The following is a 15,577-nucleotide window of genomic DNA, read 5'->3' as shown; positions in this document are numbered from 1 at the left end:
TAAATCAACAGATTCAGATTCTTTGCCGAGACAAAGTCGGACAAACTCACTCAAGCAAAGTTTAGGGAACATTTTAATGGAAATTATGCACCCAATCGAAATACAATCCAGCAACTAGTGCAGAAATTCTTATCAACTGAATATGTTCATGATCTACCTCTGGCAGGACGTGGAAGAACAGGAAGATTGGCTACAAACATCGATGTCATACGAAGAGCGGTGGCGAAAAGCCCAAGACGATCAGTACGTCGACTTTCAATGGAGAACAACATACCGCGTACAATTGTTCATCGAATCCTCAGAAAAGATCTTTAGCAGTTTCCATATAAAATCCAGAAAATGAAGATTACGCATTGAAAACAAACAAACAATCAAACAAACATAGCAAAATTAAACAAAACAGATTTGAAAACGATAACACGTTATATCGCGTTATCACATCTCAAATGACGAAGACTTATTTTGCGTTCAACTTTATAAAAGTGGGTTTTATGGTACAATACATATCCGTTAATTTCATGCCAAAGGGTCATGACCACATAGGCATGTTTGGTATCATAACATTTCTAAAAGAATTATCTACATACTGTGCAATTTTTGTAACAACACTATTAAAACAAAGCAAGTTATGGCCAATTCACAATGTTAAGTTACTTTTGGGACACCCTGTATCTGTTATCAGCAGTAGATAGCGCATTGATGAATTGCTTGCTATCAGCAATTGATGGGACATTGATGAACTATATAATTCTTCTAATTGCTATCAGCAGTAGATAGCGCATTAATGATAAACTACTTTGCACTCAGCAATACTAGATAGGGCACTGATGAGTTACTTGCTGTCAGCAGTAGATAGGGCATTGATGAACTACTTGCTATCAGCAGTTAATAGCGCATTGACGAACTACTTGTACTTGCTGTCAGCTGTAGATAGGGCATTGATGAACTTGCTATCAGCCGTAGATAAACTACTTGCTATCAACTATAGGGCATTGATGAACTACTTGCTATCATAAGTAGATGACACAAAGAATTACATACGCAGCATTAATTACAAAGTGTTACTACATTTTAAACTTAAACAAAATACAAGAGTATACTCAAAGAATCATGTTATCTGAAAACCAGTCTTTAAAAATCAATTGTGATTTTTAATGATTTTTTGTGATTCTTCTTAATTGTTCTTTTGTTTATATAAACAAATCAAAATAAAAGCACTGGCATCGAAATATGTGCTCAGTGGAAAAGAGAAAAATAAGTAGATGACACAGTGACCCGGGCACAGTGAATAACTATATATCTGTTATCAGCAGTGGATAGCGCATTGATGAACTACTTGCTATCATAAGTAGATGGCACAGTGAATAACTATATAGAAAGCGCATTGATGAACTGCTTGCTATCAGTAATTGATGGGACATTGATGAACTATATACGTATACTTCTTCTAATTGCTATGCAGTAAATAGCGCATTGATGATAAACTACTTTGTGATCAGCAGTACTAGATAGGGCATTGATAAACTACTTGCTGTCAGCAGTAGATAGGGCATTGATGAACTACTTGCTATCAGCAGTTAATAGCGCATTGACGAACTACTTGTACTTGCTGTCAGCTGTAGATAGGGCATTGATGAACTACATCAGTAGTAGATTGCGAATTGATGAACTTGCTATCAGCAGTAGATAAACTACTTGCTATCAACTATAGGGCATTGATGAACTACTTGCTATCATAAGTAGATGGCACAGTGAATCACTATACCGTAAACGTTCGCCTAATGGCGCTATGGAGTTCATGGAAATGAGAGAGCGCCATCCCTATAAAAGCCGACTATTATCACTGATCATTAAGGGTACGTGTAGTTAAAGGGTGAAACCTATCGAACAAACTTGTTCATGATAATGCGGTAATTATTCACCTGATACGTTGTGGCCCAGTGAGCAGAGCATTAGACTATAGTGTGAGGATAAAGAGAACTTGTGGAGAAGATTGATGGTTCGAATCTCATGCAGTAATTTCTGACAGATTATGATGTCTGTCAATGTTTTTTTTTTCTGATTTGAGGACATTTTATTCTCTATTTTCTTGATTTTATCTTTAACATTGTTTATGTTGATACTAGATACGGCATTGATGAACTAATTGCTGTCAGCAGTAGATAGGGCATTGATGAACTACTTGCTATCCGCAGTTAATAGCACATTGACGAACTACTTGTACTTGCTGTCAGCTGTAGATAGGGCATTGATGAACTACTTGCTATCAGCACTGAGTAGATAGGGCATTGATGAACTACTTGATATCAGCAATGGAAAGCGCATTGATGAACTACTTGCTATCAGGGGCAATGATGAACTACTTGTCATCATCAGTAGATAGGGCATCGGGGAACTACTTGCTATCAGCTGTAGATAGGACATACTGATGAACTGCTTGCTATCAACAGTAGATAGTGCATTGATGAACTACTTGATATCAGCAGTAGATAGCGCATTGATGAACTTTTTGCTATCAGCGGTAGATAGCGTATTGATGAACTACCGTAGGAGCAGATAGCGCATTGACCAACTGCTTGTAATCAGTAGCGCTTTGATGAACTACTTGCTATCAGCATTAGATAACGCATTAATGAATTACTTACTGGTAGGATAAGGCGTCCGTCTAGAGATCGGAAGGTCGTGGGTTCGATTCCCATGCCGGCACATTCCCTTGCTTTTTTTCAAGTTGGGTTGTGTGCCGGTCGGGATTTATGTTATTTGTTCATGTTTAATTGTAACACTTTGGGTTGGTAAACTGTTCATTACTTGCGCTCAGCGTACTAGTTATATATGACATTGATGAACTATTTGATATCATCAATAATATGAAGCGTATGTTTCTATAAAACGTATTTCCAAGCCTACATTTCAAATTGAACTATACACTTCCCTTAAACAAAATATTTACCTGAGTGCCATCACTATTTTTCAGCCTTTTAATATTTAATATTGAAATGTACCTTTTACCTTTGACCCTACAGCCATTTGGAGCAGCCAGAGATTTACATGATCGCTTTTAAGAATCAGGGCCGGATTTACCATATGGCCAGATGGGCCCGGGCCCAGGGCCCCCAAAATTGCCTTGTGCAGTGTGCATCTTCCATTTTAGCCGAAAAACACCATGTTTTGGGCCAAAATAGGGTACAAAAATTACAGAATTGTTCGTACTTCGCACGCACTGGCCTGTTAAATAGCAAAATCCAGCTTCAATTGGGGCTAAATAAGTCTAAAATTGATTTTTTTTTCACGCACTTAAGGGATCTAGAATGAGCGTTTATTGCGTTTCGACAGTATTTTTTGTGGGACATGAGAGCACCTCAGACCTATCGAATTGCATTCTGAATACGAAGTATGTCTTTCTGATATCAAATAATTTTCATTTTTGAAAATCACAATATAATACAAATTTTATGACAAATTATAAAAATTTGATATTTTCAAATTTTGATGTATAACAGTCCTCGAAGTAAATTATATAAATCTAATGATATATTCTTAATGTGTATGTAGCTGGGAGGAAAAGCCTACGGTCAATTGAAAATTTTGATCTCTCATATAGAAGATATGGATTTTTTTCCCAAAAAGACCTAATTTTTTGGTGTTTTTGGAAAAAAAATCCATATATTCAGTACGAAAGGTCAAAATTTTCAATTGATCCTCGGCTTTTCATCCCACCTACATTCACTTTAAGTATAAATCATCAGATTTATAAAGTTTACTTCGAGTACTGTTAAATATCAAAAATATCAATTTTAATGATTTGCCATAAAATGTGTATTAAATTGCGAATTTCAAAAAATCAAAATTATTTGATATCAGAAGGCCATTCTTCGTATTTGAGAATTCAATTCGATATGTCTGATGTGCTCTAATGTCCCACAATAAATACTGTCCAAACGTTCATACCCCTTTCCTTAACGCGCAAATGTTCTACTAAAATCTAAACAATTGGCCACTTGAGTGTACATGCCTTCCTCACGGTGCGTTTGGGGCCCTCCAAATTTTAGCCTGGCCCAGGGCCCCCAAAAAGGTAAATCCGGCCCTGTTAAGAATTACAGAGTTCTTCTACTTATGGATATTTTTGTAGGGGTTGTCGCAAGGGATGGGAACTGAACCATATTTCAGGCCGAATCGGTCATTCCAGAATGGTCACAATCTGGTGATATCTGCGCGGCAAGACATCAGACAGTCACAATGGGTTTGAGTTCGCTTCAACTTACTGATGTATTTTCCAATGATACAACTTCACTAGAGTGTATTCAACGACTCTCTCAAAATCGGGAATCACATGCGGTTCTGCAATCAACTATTTCAAACACAGAAATGTTTAATGCTGTTTTGAAATTTTCTACAAATCCCAGGAACATGAGGAAAGCTTGCAGAGTACATGTAAAATGAAAATTATTTGATATCAGAAAGACATTCTTCGTATTCAGAATGCAATTCGATATGTCTGTGCTCTCATGTCCCACAAAAAATACTGTCGAAACGCTCAAAATGCTCTTTCCAGATCCCTTAAGAACTTGCTTTTATTTTAAGTGTATGGATACTCTCTGTATGCAGTACATATTAAACAGCTTTGGTATGGTCTATTTACAAACTATTGAATTAAAATAACATCACAAACCTTGACTTTGCACAGAATTCTTTTATTGAAAAGAAATCTACGCCTCACAAAATATTGAGGCAGATATACATATTACAACAGGCAAAGATCCTGTCTGCGTACATCACTTTGTAAGTTATTATATTGTCATACTCTTCTATACTTATTTTGACACATGTTCATGTATCCAAATAGTGTATCTTTCATTCCCACTCTGAAGGCAGTCACAAAACAAAAATGTGTTTGGTCTAGCAAACGTATTTTGTACAGAAATTTCTTACCATCTCTTTATTAACCCTCTGAGCACTACCTGCCGTTCTAACATTGCCTTTGATTGGTCAATTACATGATATCTTCATTTTAATCACCAATCAGAATGGAGCTTTGCAAATAATTCACCCCAATTTTTGTGTGGTGAAATTATTCTAACAATGTTGCTGATTGGTCCAATTGATAATGAAAACTCCTTTTTGACCAATAGGCAGGTAGTTCTCGTGGGGTAAAGCAGACAAAATGCTTGTTACAAGGGCAATACCCTAGTCGTCACAAACCTTTTCTTTACTTTTTATTATTTTAAAGCAATGCTGTGGGACATTAAATTTGTGATGACTTACAGAGAAATGAAAGAAACACTATTTTGACATAGAGCGCAAATCACACCTGACTGACATATTCTTGTTTAATCTGTCACATTTAGGTTCACATATTAAAGGTACATAAACTTTCAGCGGTAATATTTGACGAGACTACAGGATACTTTCCATTTCTTTATAATTACTATAATTGCCAAATTAAACAAAATTAACAACTTCAAAAAATAAATTCAATTAAAACAAAGTATTAAATTCATAACAATAAAATAATTTAACATAAACTAAATCATTTTTCTATGTGAGACTGTACAATGGGTGTTGATACCAATTCCCATTTCCTCTCAAATTGACAGTGATGTTTATGTACATTAAGAGCCTTAGTACATATATTATGTAGTCTTAATATATATGTATAACACAACATATTCAGCTCAAGTTCCAAGGCAAGCTGGCAATGCTGCAAGTTCTTAAATACTTTGCAACAACACTGTCAAATCAAAACATATTGGGTCCATAACATCCAAGTTCACCCTAAGACTTTTTAGAATAAATCAAAAAGCTTCTTACAAAATTTAAAATTATTAAAGTAATTAGTAGCACGTTTTGTTTGACATAATTGGTCCAATTTACAATGTCGCACATTGTGCTTCGTCACTGTGGCTAATTATGTATAGATGCAGTTTTAAAAGTTGAGTTGAACTTTGGTCCATTCAGCTCTTAAATAGTGCCTACTGTAATTCGGCATGTTTAGTGAGAACTGAATGGACTGAAGTACAACTTCCAATACTGCATTTTTTTTCTTTTCATTGAGACCAACAACATGTGACATTGTAAATTGAACCAGGAACAAAATGTGCTAACAATAACTTAATTATAATTTTTAATCTCATAAAAACTTTTTTTCAATCAATTTTAAAAAGTCCTCAGGGGAACTTGTGGGCCCTATCCCACAAGCAACACAAAATTCAACTTTGTGCATGCTGCCAAAGTGTATACATGAAACGTTCAGGCGCAAAACACACCATACTGCCTGCCTTGTGTAATTTTTTAAAATTAATATTGTTATTGATAATCTTATTCTATTACGTTCAAATCTTTTTTATAATGATCAAAGACTTTCAGTACCATACTTACACTAATTAGTGGCCCTAATTAGCAATTACAAAGTATCACATTGAATGAAAAAAATAACAAAATTAATACAAAAGAATACAAGTCAGCCTGGACACTGTAAAAGTGGAAATTTTTGTGCAATTTATTTTTGTGTTTTGCGAATTTTGAACTGTTTCCCTCGTTTTTAAATTTGCCATTATAAGTTTCCGTACATTGACCTATGCACAAAAGGAATATATTTGCATATTGTTATTTTCACGGTAGCAGCTTGGAATGCAGAAATCGCGAAAATAAATGTAGCGCGAAAAATTCCACTTTTACAGTATATGGCATAGCATCTGAATTCTTCACATGTAAATCAAAAAGAAGACATCTGAATTGTACTTGCAAGACAACAAATAACATATTGTTCAAAATTCAACAACAAAAAATATTTAATTCAACTTGGCTTTCAGCCAAGTTGGTGTATTAGCTTCATTTTTCAACCTATTCAATTTAGACACCAAATATATTAATGACTTTTAATTGGTGTATTAGCTTCACTTGTTCATTGGGCAACCTATTCAGACACCAATTATATAATGACTTTTAAGTCCCCAATAAGTTATGAATGGCCAACAAACAGGCTTGTCAGTACAAGATAACTTAAGCAGTGCTGTAATTGGCTGAACCACAAATTGCGATTTTTGACTAATTACTCCAGTTTTGTGATCAAATCAAATACACTCTGATAACAACATGTAACTATGCATCACAAAAAAGTAACTGTTCAAGTCAAAAGTGGCAAAAATGTTTATCCGATTGGGTTGTGTAATAGGTTACTTGGAGAGCTGTAGTCAGTCACAACTGAACAGCGCATTTACACCTTGCGCCAGAACAAAGTTACAATTGTAGAGACTACTGGCTATATCAAAATGATCGTCACCCATGCAGTTAGTGATTATGGTCAAGACTGCCACATCAACTGCTCAGTGCCAGAAGTGGGTTAAGCGCAGTAGCTGCAATGCTAGTATGGTCGTTGGACATTTTGACCCGGAAAAAATTGGTAAAAAGCTGATTTTTGCACCAGACAAGCAGAATATATCATAGAACATCATATCCAAAATCCCCAGAAATCCTCCTTGGGGAATTCGTTTTATCCAAGATGGCTGCCAAAATGGCCGCCACAACATAAAATTAGCTGTATCTTAGCTTCTAAAGCAGATATGATGATGATTTTAGTGTCTTTGAATAGGTTTAATGAGGTCAGAGAATTCAAATTTGTACAAATCTAACACACTGATGTCTTCAATCACACTGAAATCCAAGATGGCACCAAAATGGCCGCCACAACATATAATTAGCTGTATCTTAGCTTCTAAAGCAGATATGATGATGATTTTAGTGTCTTTGAATAGGTTTAAGAGGTCAGAGAATTCAAATTTGTACAAATCTAACACACTGGTGTCTTCAATTACACTGAAATCCAAGATGGCCGCCAAACTGGCCACCACCACATATGGTTAGATATATCTCCGTTTCTGAAGCAGATATGATGATGATTTTAGTGTCCTTGAATACATTTCAGAGGTCAAAGAATTCCAATTTGTACGTATCTAAAACACTAAATTCTTCATTCACACTGGAATCCAAGATGGCCGCCAAAATGGCCACCACCACCACGTGTTATGTTTAGGTATATTTTGGCTAATGAAGCAGATATGATAATGATTTTAGTGTCTTTGAATGTGTTTTAGGTGATGCAGAAGTCAATTTTGTATATTTCTAAAGTACTAAGTCAATTCTTCACTCACACTGTAAATCCAAGATGATCCTCAATATGGCTAAAATCAAACATGCTTAACTGTATATCTCAGCTTCTGAAACCAATATAATGATGATTTTAATCTTTGAATAGGCTTTTAAGAGAATGTAGGTTTTAGGGGTTGCAGATTTCAATGTTGCAATTACTTAAAACACGGAAGTAAGTGCTCAGTAACAATAGAATCCAAAACAGCTGCCACCACATGATTTTCTATATCTCAGTTTCTGAAGCAAAAGTAGCTATCTTCGACTTCATCTGCAAGTATAATCGCCTCAGCGTTTTGGCAATTTTCTCCTCCGCAATCTACACAAGCTATGACACATTTAAATACCTTTTTGTGACAGGAACAACCATTATTTCCACAAGGACTCCTGGAGGATAGTTTACATTTGTATCGTACACACTTAAGCAAGCCTTGTGGTGCTGTATCTACATCCGTAAGGACCGGTGCTAGTACGGTGTCAGAGAGTTTCCAACCCCATTGATTTGGATCCAAGTTATTGTTTGTGAGCTTTTTCCAAAGTATGACCTACAAAAGAACACTCAGACTGTGAAAATATTCTGTTCTTTTTAACTAGGTGGAAGCTTTTGTGGATCAAGTGATGCTTTATTTGATGATACCATCGCCATGAATTAAGCGAACCGCAGACCGTTTAAAGAATCTTCTTCTCTGCCACCACATAAGACAACAAATACTCTGATGCCATTTGTACCAATCTGTTCTAATGTTGCCTCAGGATCGCTCGTCTAGGATGATATCTCCTGCAATTCTTCTTTATCTTCTGCAACAAACTTGTTGTCCAAATGTTGCAGAAGTGGAGTCACAACCACTCCATGCATGGATAAACAGGACCTGAGATGAAATGTCAATAATTCACCAACGTTGTTAATAAGGTCTTGAATTCCAACCCACCAATATCAGCTATATTCTGGTCCCCAGTAGCACTTCTCTTCCTTGTCTTGAATATTGAAGGAGTCTTGAAGGGTACATTCCACTATCAATGTGTCAGCATCTCCGGTACTATTGTGCACCATCCATCGACTCAGCAGCGAGATAAACTGGCATTTGTTCTTATCATATTCAGCTCACAGAATCTATGAAGGTTCTCACCATGACCAGCAGACCTTCCTCTCGAATGAGAAGAACAACAGTCAGTTTATCTTGCTGCTGAGTCGATACTTGGAAACCAATGGTCAGATTGTGCACAATAGTACTGGAGATGATGACACTATGATAGTGAAATGGAATGTACCCTTCAATTTGCAAGACAAGAGAAGTACCTGTAGTAGCAGATGACACCGATATACTTGTCCATTTGATGTACCACTGAGACCAGACTATGGCTGATATCTACTTCCATTCAGAGAAGAAAGGGTTGGTGGTTTGGAAAGTTCAAGACCTTGTTAACAAAGCTGGTGAAGTAGTGATATCCCATCTCTTGTTTATCCATGCATGGAGTGGTTGCGACTCAACTTCTGCAACATTTGGACATGGAAAGACAAGTTTGTTGAAGAAGATAAAAGAATTGCAGCAGATATCATCCTAGATGAGCGATCCTGAGGCGACATTAGAACAGATTGGTACAGCTGGCATCAGAGTATTTGTTATCTTATATGGTTGCAGAGAAGAAGATTCTTTAAACAGTCTACGGTTCGCTTAATCCATGGCGATGGTATCATCAAATAAAGCATCATTTGATCCACAGCTATCGACAAAAGCTTTCCCCTACTGAAAGAGCAGCGTATTTTCACAGTCTGCGGGTTGTTTTACGGGTCATACTTTGGAGAAAGCTAACAAACAATGACTTGAATCCAATTTAAAGCAATAGGGCTGGAAACACTCTGACATCGTACTAGCACCACATAGCTTGTTAAGCTTGTACGATACAATTGTAAACTTTTCTCCAGGAATTCTTGTGTAAATAACGGATGAACCTGTCGCAAAAATGAACTTAAATGTGTCACAGCTTGTGAAGATTACACAGGAGAACATTGCCAAAACGCTGAGGAGATTATACCTGTAGATGAGAACGAAGACAGCTACTTTTGCTTCAGAAGCTGAGATATATAATTATGTGGTGGCAGCTATTTGGGATTCTATTGCGACTTCCACTTCAGTGTTATAAGCCCGGGTTTTAAGTAATTCCAACAATTCTCTGACCCTTAAAACCTACATTCTCTTAAAAACCTATTCAAAGATTAAAATCACCATTATTGAAGAAGCTGAGATATTTAGCTAATCATGTTTGATTTTAGCCATATTGAGGGCCATGTTGGATTGGAGTGTCAGTAAAGACATATACTTATGAAGACAAAATTGACTTCTGCATCACCTAAAATACATTCAAAGACACTAAAATCATTATCATTATCTGCTTCATAAAAAAAAATATATCTAATCATAACACGTGGTGGTGGCGGCCATTTTGGCGGCCATCTTGGATTCCAGTGTGAATGAAGACTTCAGTGTTTTAGATACGTACAAATTTGAATTCTTTGACCTCTGAAATATATTCAAGGACACTAAAATCATCATCATATCTGCTTCAGAAGCAGAGATATATCTAATCATATGTTGTGGTGGGATTTTGGCGGCCATCTTGAATTTCAGTGTGATTGAAGACATCAATGTGTTAGATTTGTACAAATTTGAATTCTCTGACCTCTTAAACCTATTCAAAGACATTAAAATCATCATCATCTCCTTTAGAAGCTAAGATACACCTAATTATATGTTGTGGCGGCCATTTTGGCGGCCATCTTAGATAAAACGAATTCCCCAAGGAGGATTTCTGGGGATTTTGGATATGATGTTCTATGATATATTCTGCTTGTCTGGTGCAAAAATCAGCTTTTTACCAATTTTTTCCAGGTAGCCACGGTTTTTCCTCTTCACACTATGCGTAGATGAGTATAATATACTGTGTGTAAATTGCCAAATGTTCACAGGGCAGCTACTGCACTTTCCCACTTCTGGCACTGAGTAGTCGACATCAAAATGGAACACAAGATTCACCTAATCTGAAGATTAATGTTATAAGAGGTTATAAAACTAAAAATTCAAGCCATTTCAAGAGAGCCCAATGCTGCAGTTGGAAGAAGCAGACTTTTCAATAAACATCAAAACTAGATAGGTGACAATCCTGTTGATACAGCCTGTACAGTTACAAACATGAGGAAATACATTAGCAATTTAACATGTATATCTTTTACAGAGTACATGTATATATTATATGGTTAATTTGATGTTTATAGCTAAGTCATAGCCATATAGTTAAGGTCTCTGCCTGATATGGTAAAATCAACCAGTTACATATCAGCTCATCTGACACAGCAATTTGATTTTCCTTCACATTATATTGAAAAAAGAAATATTGATGTACCTTTTCTGTGTAATCTGTATCAGGGTTAATGTTGATGTGCCAAGGGGCTATTCCAGTTGAAATCCATACAACACTTACATGTATATGGAAAATGTGACCTTAATCTTCCACACAGTACATTTCAAATAGGGCTATCTGAATGCGCGACTCCATTTCAAATGTACACCCTGTGTGGGATATCAAGGCCATGTCTTCCATAGGGAGTGTATGGAATTCATCTGCAATAGCCCATTGCTTTTGCTGCTTTTTACAGGGTGGTACAGTGTTTGGATTCTCTATTTCTATGATTTGCACACATAATATCTTGAATACAAGCTGTATCAAAATGATTGGTACCCATCAGTTTTCCTTGCATGGATGAGTCTGACACATCAAACTTCAAAATGAGATCCAACACATTTGTAGATTAATTGCCACAGAAAGTCATAAACTATACATTCTGGACATTTCAAGTTAATCCAATGTTGCATTTGGAAGAGACAAGCTTTTCCATAAACATCATAATTGATGGGTACCAATTATTTTGCTACAGCCTGTATAACCCACACAAAATCTGATAATACACTCTTTCTTCTGTATTAAAATCACTGTAAACAAGGTTATAAGGTCCGTATATGCAGGGATATAATAGCCTACAAGTTGAATAGCTCAAATCACCTTGAAGCTTATATCAAAATGAAAATTAAACCAAGTAGAGTGTATCTGGGATATATCACCTTTTTATCCTTTAGTGAACATGAATTCTGTACTCCCATTTGTCAAACACCACTTCCAATAAATATGTACTGTATTACATGCGCACCCGACAGGCAATGTGCATGCTCTATGTATCACACGCAATATCCTGAGACGGGATGTAAAATTGGAAACCTCTGCATATTTTCGCGAAAAAAACAGGAAAATATATGCTGGGATATATTTTTGGTCTGACTGTATTATTTTGTATATGGGATTGCTACAATATTTTTCTCATATTTTGCGAATAAGTGGAGTAATTAATAGTTATTATGTCCCCTCTGTGGACATGCATTGATCCAAAAATGGATTTTTATATAAGATGTCAATATTTCATAAGTATCATTCTCATTACACAAATTTATTTCATATTACAGTTTTTGTAAAAAAATGAAATGATACAAAAATCAAAACATATTAACAATGAAGAAGAAAAAACACATTAACAAAATGTTAAACAAAATACAAATTGTTGGGAAAATTACAACGCCAAACACAGTAGTTCTGAAGTCCTGGAAAAAATATGATTAATGTCTCTGTTTTCACAATATTCCATAGGTGTGATTCGTCCAAAGACAACATTCTTATTATCTTGATAATTCATTAATCAATTTCCCCCCATAAGTAAAATAAATTCATCCTTTGTCCCATTTGGACCTCATCAAATTACCTTCTGTTTTCACAACGGATCATAATAAGTTACTAAAATATGTACCTTACTTTATTTAAAGTTCATGCTTATCATATAGTCTTGATCAATGCATACTGACAAACCCTTGATGTTTAAATTTTTTTTTTGAGATGCAATGCCGCTTTTGGCAATGCCAATGCCACGCTGGGCGAATCGCAGAGGGCATTTCACAAGATATATAGGAACGATTTATGACAATATTGTATTTAGCACAAGTCACAACGATACTGTATTAGCCAAAATTTTCGCTGTGATTTTATTTTCCCGCACTTCACGGTTTGCCAGACCCACAAATTAAAAAATCTGTTAATAAGCTTGATAATGGAGCTTAACTGCGAAGCTTAATGACTAAGAAATCTTCAACCATGCAATCATCACCCCGCAAAAATGTTAGTGAAGCTCACAATGGTGAAAATATCTGTAGGCAAAAATATTGGCTTATGCAGTACATGCTTTATGATACATGTCAAATTTATGCATGTCAAAAAAAACCCTTCTTCCAGCAGTACTTTTTTTCCCCTTCTCTTACAATACACCAGATTTCATGAGATAATAAAATATACCCTTATACCCCCCGCTTGAATCAATATTCCTGGGTTCTCACCTTCATACATAAATTTGACAACATACATAAGAAGGTGGATCATATTAATTTCTGTTGACAAATGCATACATCTTTTTCACTACTTTTATCTTGCCACATACGTATTCTTATCCATGATTCAATTCTCACAGCCAACTGTGGCTTCCTTTTGAACTAAAATAATGTTATAGATTCTTGAGGATATAGGCTGTTATTTCCATTAAATACACTATGTTTCACCCAGAATTTGGTAGTGACGTCAATGCTTTGATGTAGTTGAGCCACAAGCATGCCAACACAGTGCCCTTGTTTGCAATTGTATACATACATGGCTGGTTGCCCGAGCACACTGTAAAGTCAGCACACTGTAAAGTGTGCTGAGGCCTGTGGATCAACGTCTAGGCGTTGTGCATATGCGTAGCACACTATAAATCACTGCACTTTTTTTGGGGGGGTTTAGGACAGTGTACACAATTTGCAACTGCGACCACATACCCACGTTTGCGTCACTACTAATTTACTGGTGAAACAAAGTATAGGTGATTGTTAAATTTTCTTTTTACGATATTTGCTTTAATTACTTTTCTTACAAAACCATATATGTTATTCACATTAAGTGAGACACATCAATGTCACTGTTAAGGTTACTTCAGCCAAATTATACATCAATCTATTTTCATATCTATTGGTATATTTCACAATATCTTTTTTTTTTAAATTTGATTTTCAGGGTTTTTCTCCCAATACATTAATAGTTTATGTTATGGTGCATAAATAGGAGCACATAAAAATAATTTGGACAGACTTTTTTTTATGTTAAACAATATTTTTTGTTCAAATTACCATGATTTGTTGACATTTTTTCAATCTATCTTTTAATAAAACACTTAACATATCATACTGCCTAGATTAAGCATAGCAACATCATATGTTATAGTTTTCCTCAAAATAAAAATCAAGCAAGCAAAGAAATTGATTGCCCGAGATTAAAGCCAGCAAAATATATAGTCAAAACTGCCTAATACTAGTACTGGCATCCATTTCTAATACAAAATATGGTATTACTATGCTCAAACTAGGGGGCCATTTCCCCTGATAAACAAGTCAAAACTACAGCTCTTAATCTTTTGCAAGTCTAAACATGTGTTTCCATCATCCTGAGCTCAACTGCGAATATGTAACAACCCTTTTTCTTTTAAAGACAGCGTTATATTTATATATCCTGCACATTGTTCTTTTTCATGTAACGAACACCTAAAAACTTTTTGGTGAATATTTCGATAGACAAATCCACCTTTCTCAACTCTCAAAGGCAGGGCATGTTATCTTGATCACAGTGGCTTTCTAGGTTCACAGTGTGATGTGTGCTTCAAACAGCGAGTCATATACGTAATACATGGTCAAGAGAATACATTCCAATGTCTGTTCATAATGCCCCCCCATGTATTGGGCTATTCCAGTTGAAATCCATACACCTTATTCTTCCACATAGGGAGTGTGCATTTCAAACAGGGCTACCAATATGGGTGATTCCATTTGAAATCTACTCCCTCTGTGGGAGATTAAGGTGATGTCTTCCATGGAGTGTACGGATTTCAACTGGAATAAGCTATTGCTTCACATATTTTTCTGGTATGTTGGTACCCGAGATCATCAAAATGCCATACCCTGCCATTAAGAGCTAAGAAATGGGAGCAAAATATTTGAATTTATCAAAAAATTCACCCATTACATGGACAATCTTACACATTTTGTAATAAACAGACCCCTGGATACAGGCGGTCATATTTTCACACGTCACAGTGAATTAAGTCCCACTAAGTATAACTTTTCATATGTATTAAATAATAACCACAAATAGAAGAGATCACAATGTTATTACCATTCACCCCAAAGACAATAAAAGTTTATGCAGCTTGTTGAAGCTCAAATGAAGCATCACTACTTTTCAGTTGTTGCCTTAGGCTTACTGCATCATTATTGTGTTTGAAAAGTACTCATGCAGGTTGTCATGTGTGTTGTACGTA

This window comes from Amphiura filiformis, chromosome 11, assembly GCF_039555335.1.
Source record: "Amphiura filiformis chromosome 11, Afil_fr2py, whole genome shotgun sequence".
Lineage (NCBI taxonomy): Eukaryota > Metazoa > Echinodermata > Ophiuroidea > Amphilepidida > Amphiuridae > Amphiura > Amphiura filiformis.
The sequence above is the reverse complement of the archived record's forward strand: the minus strand, read 5'-3'. Positions refer to the sequence as shown.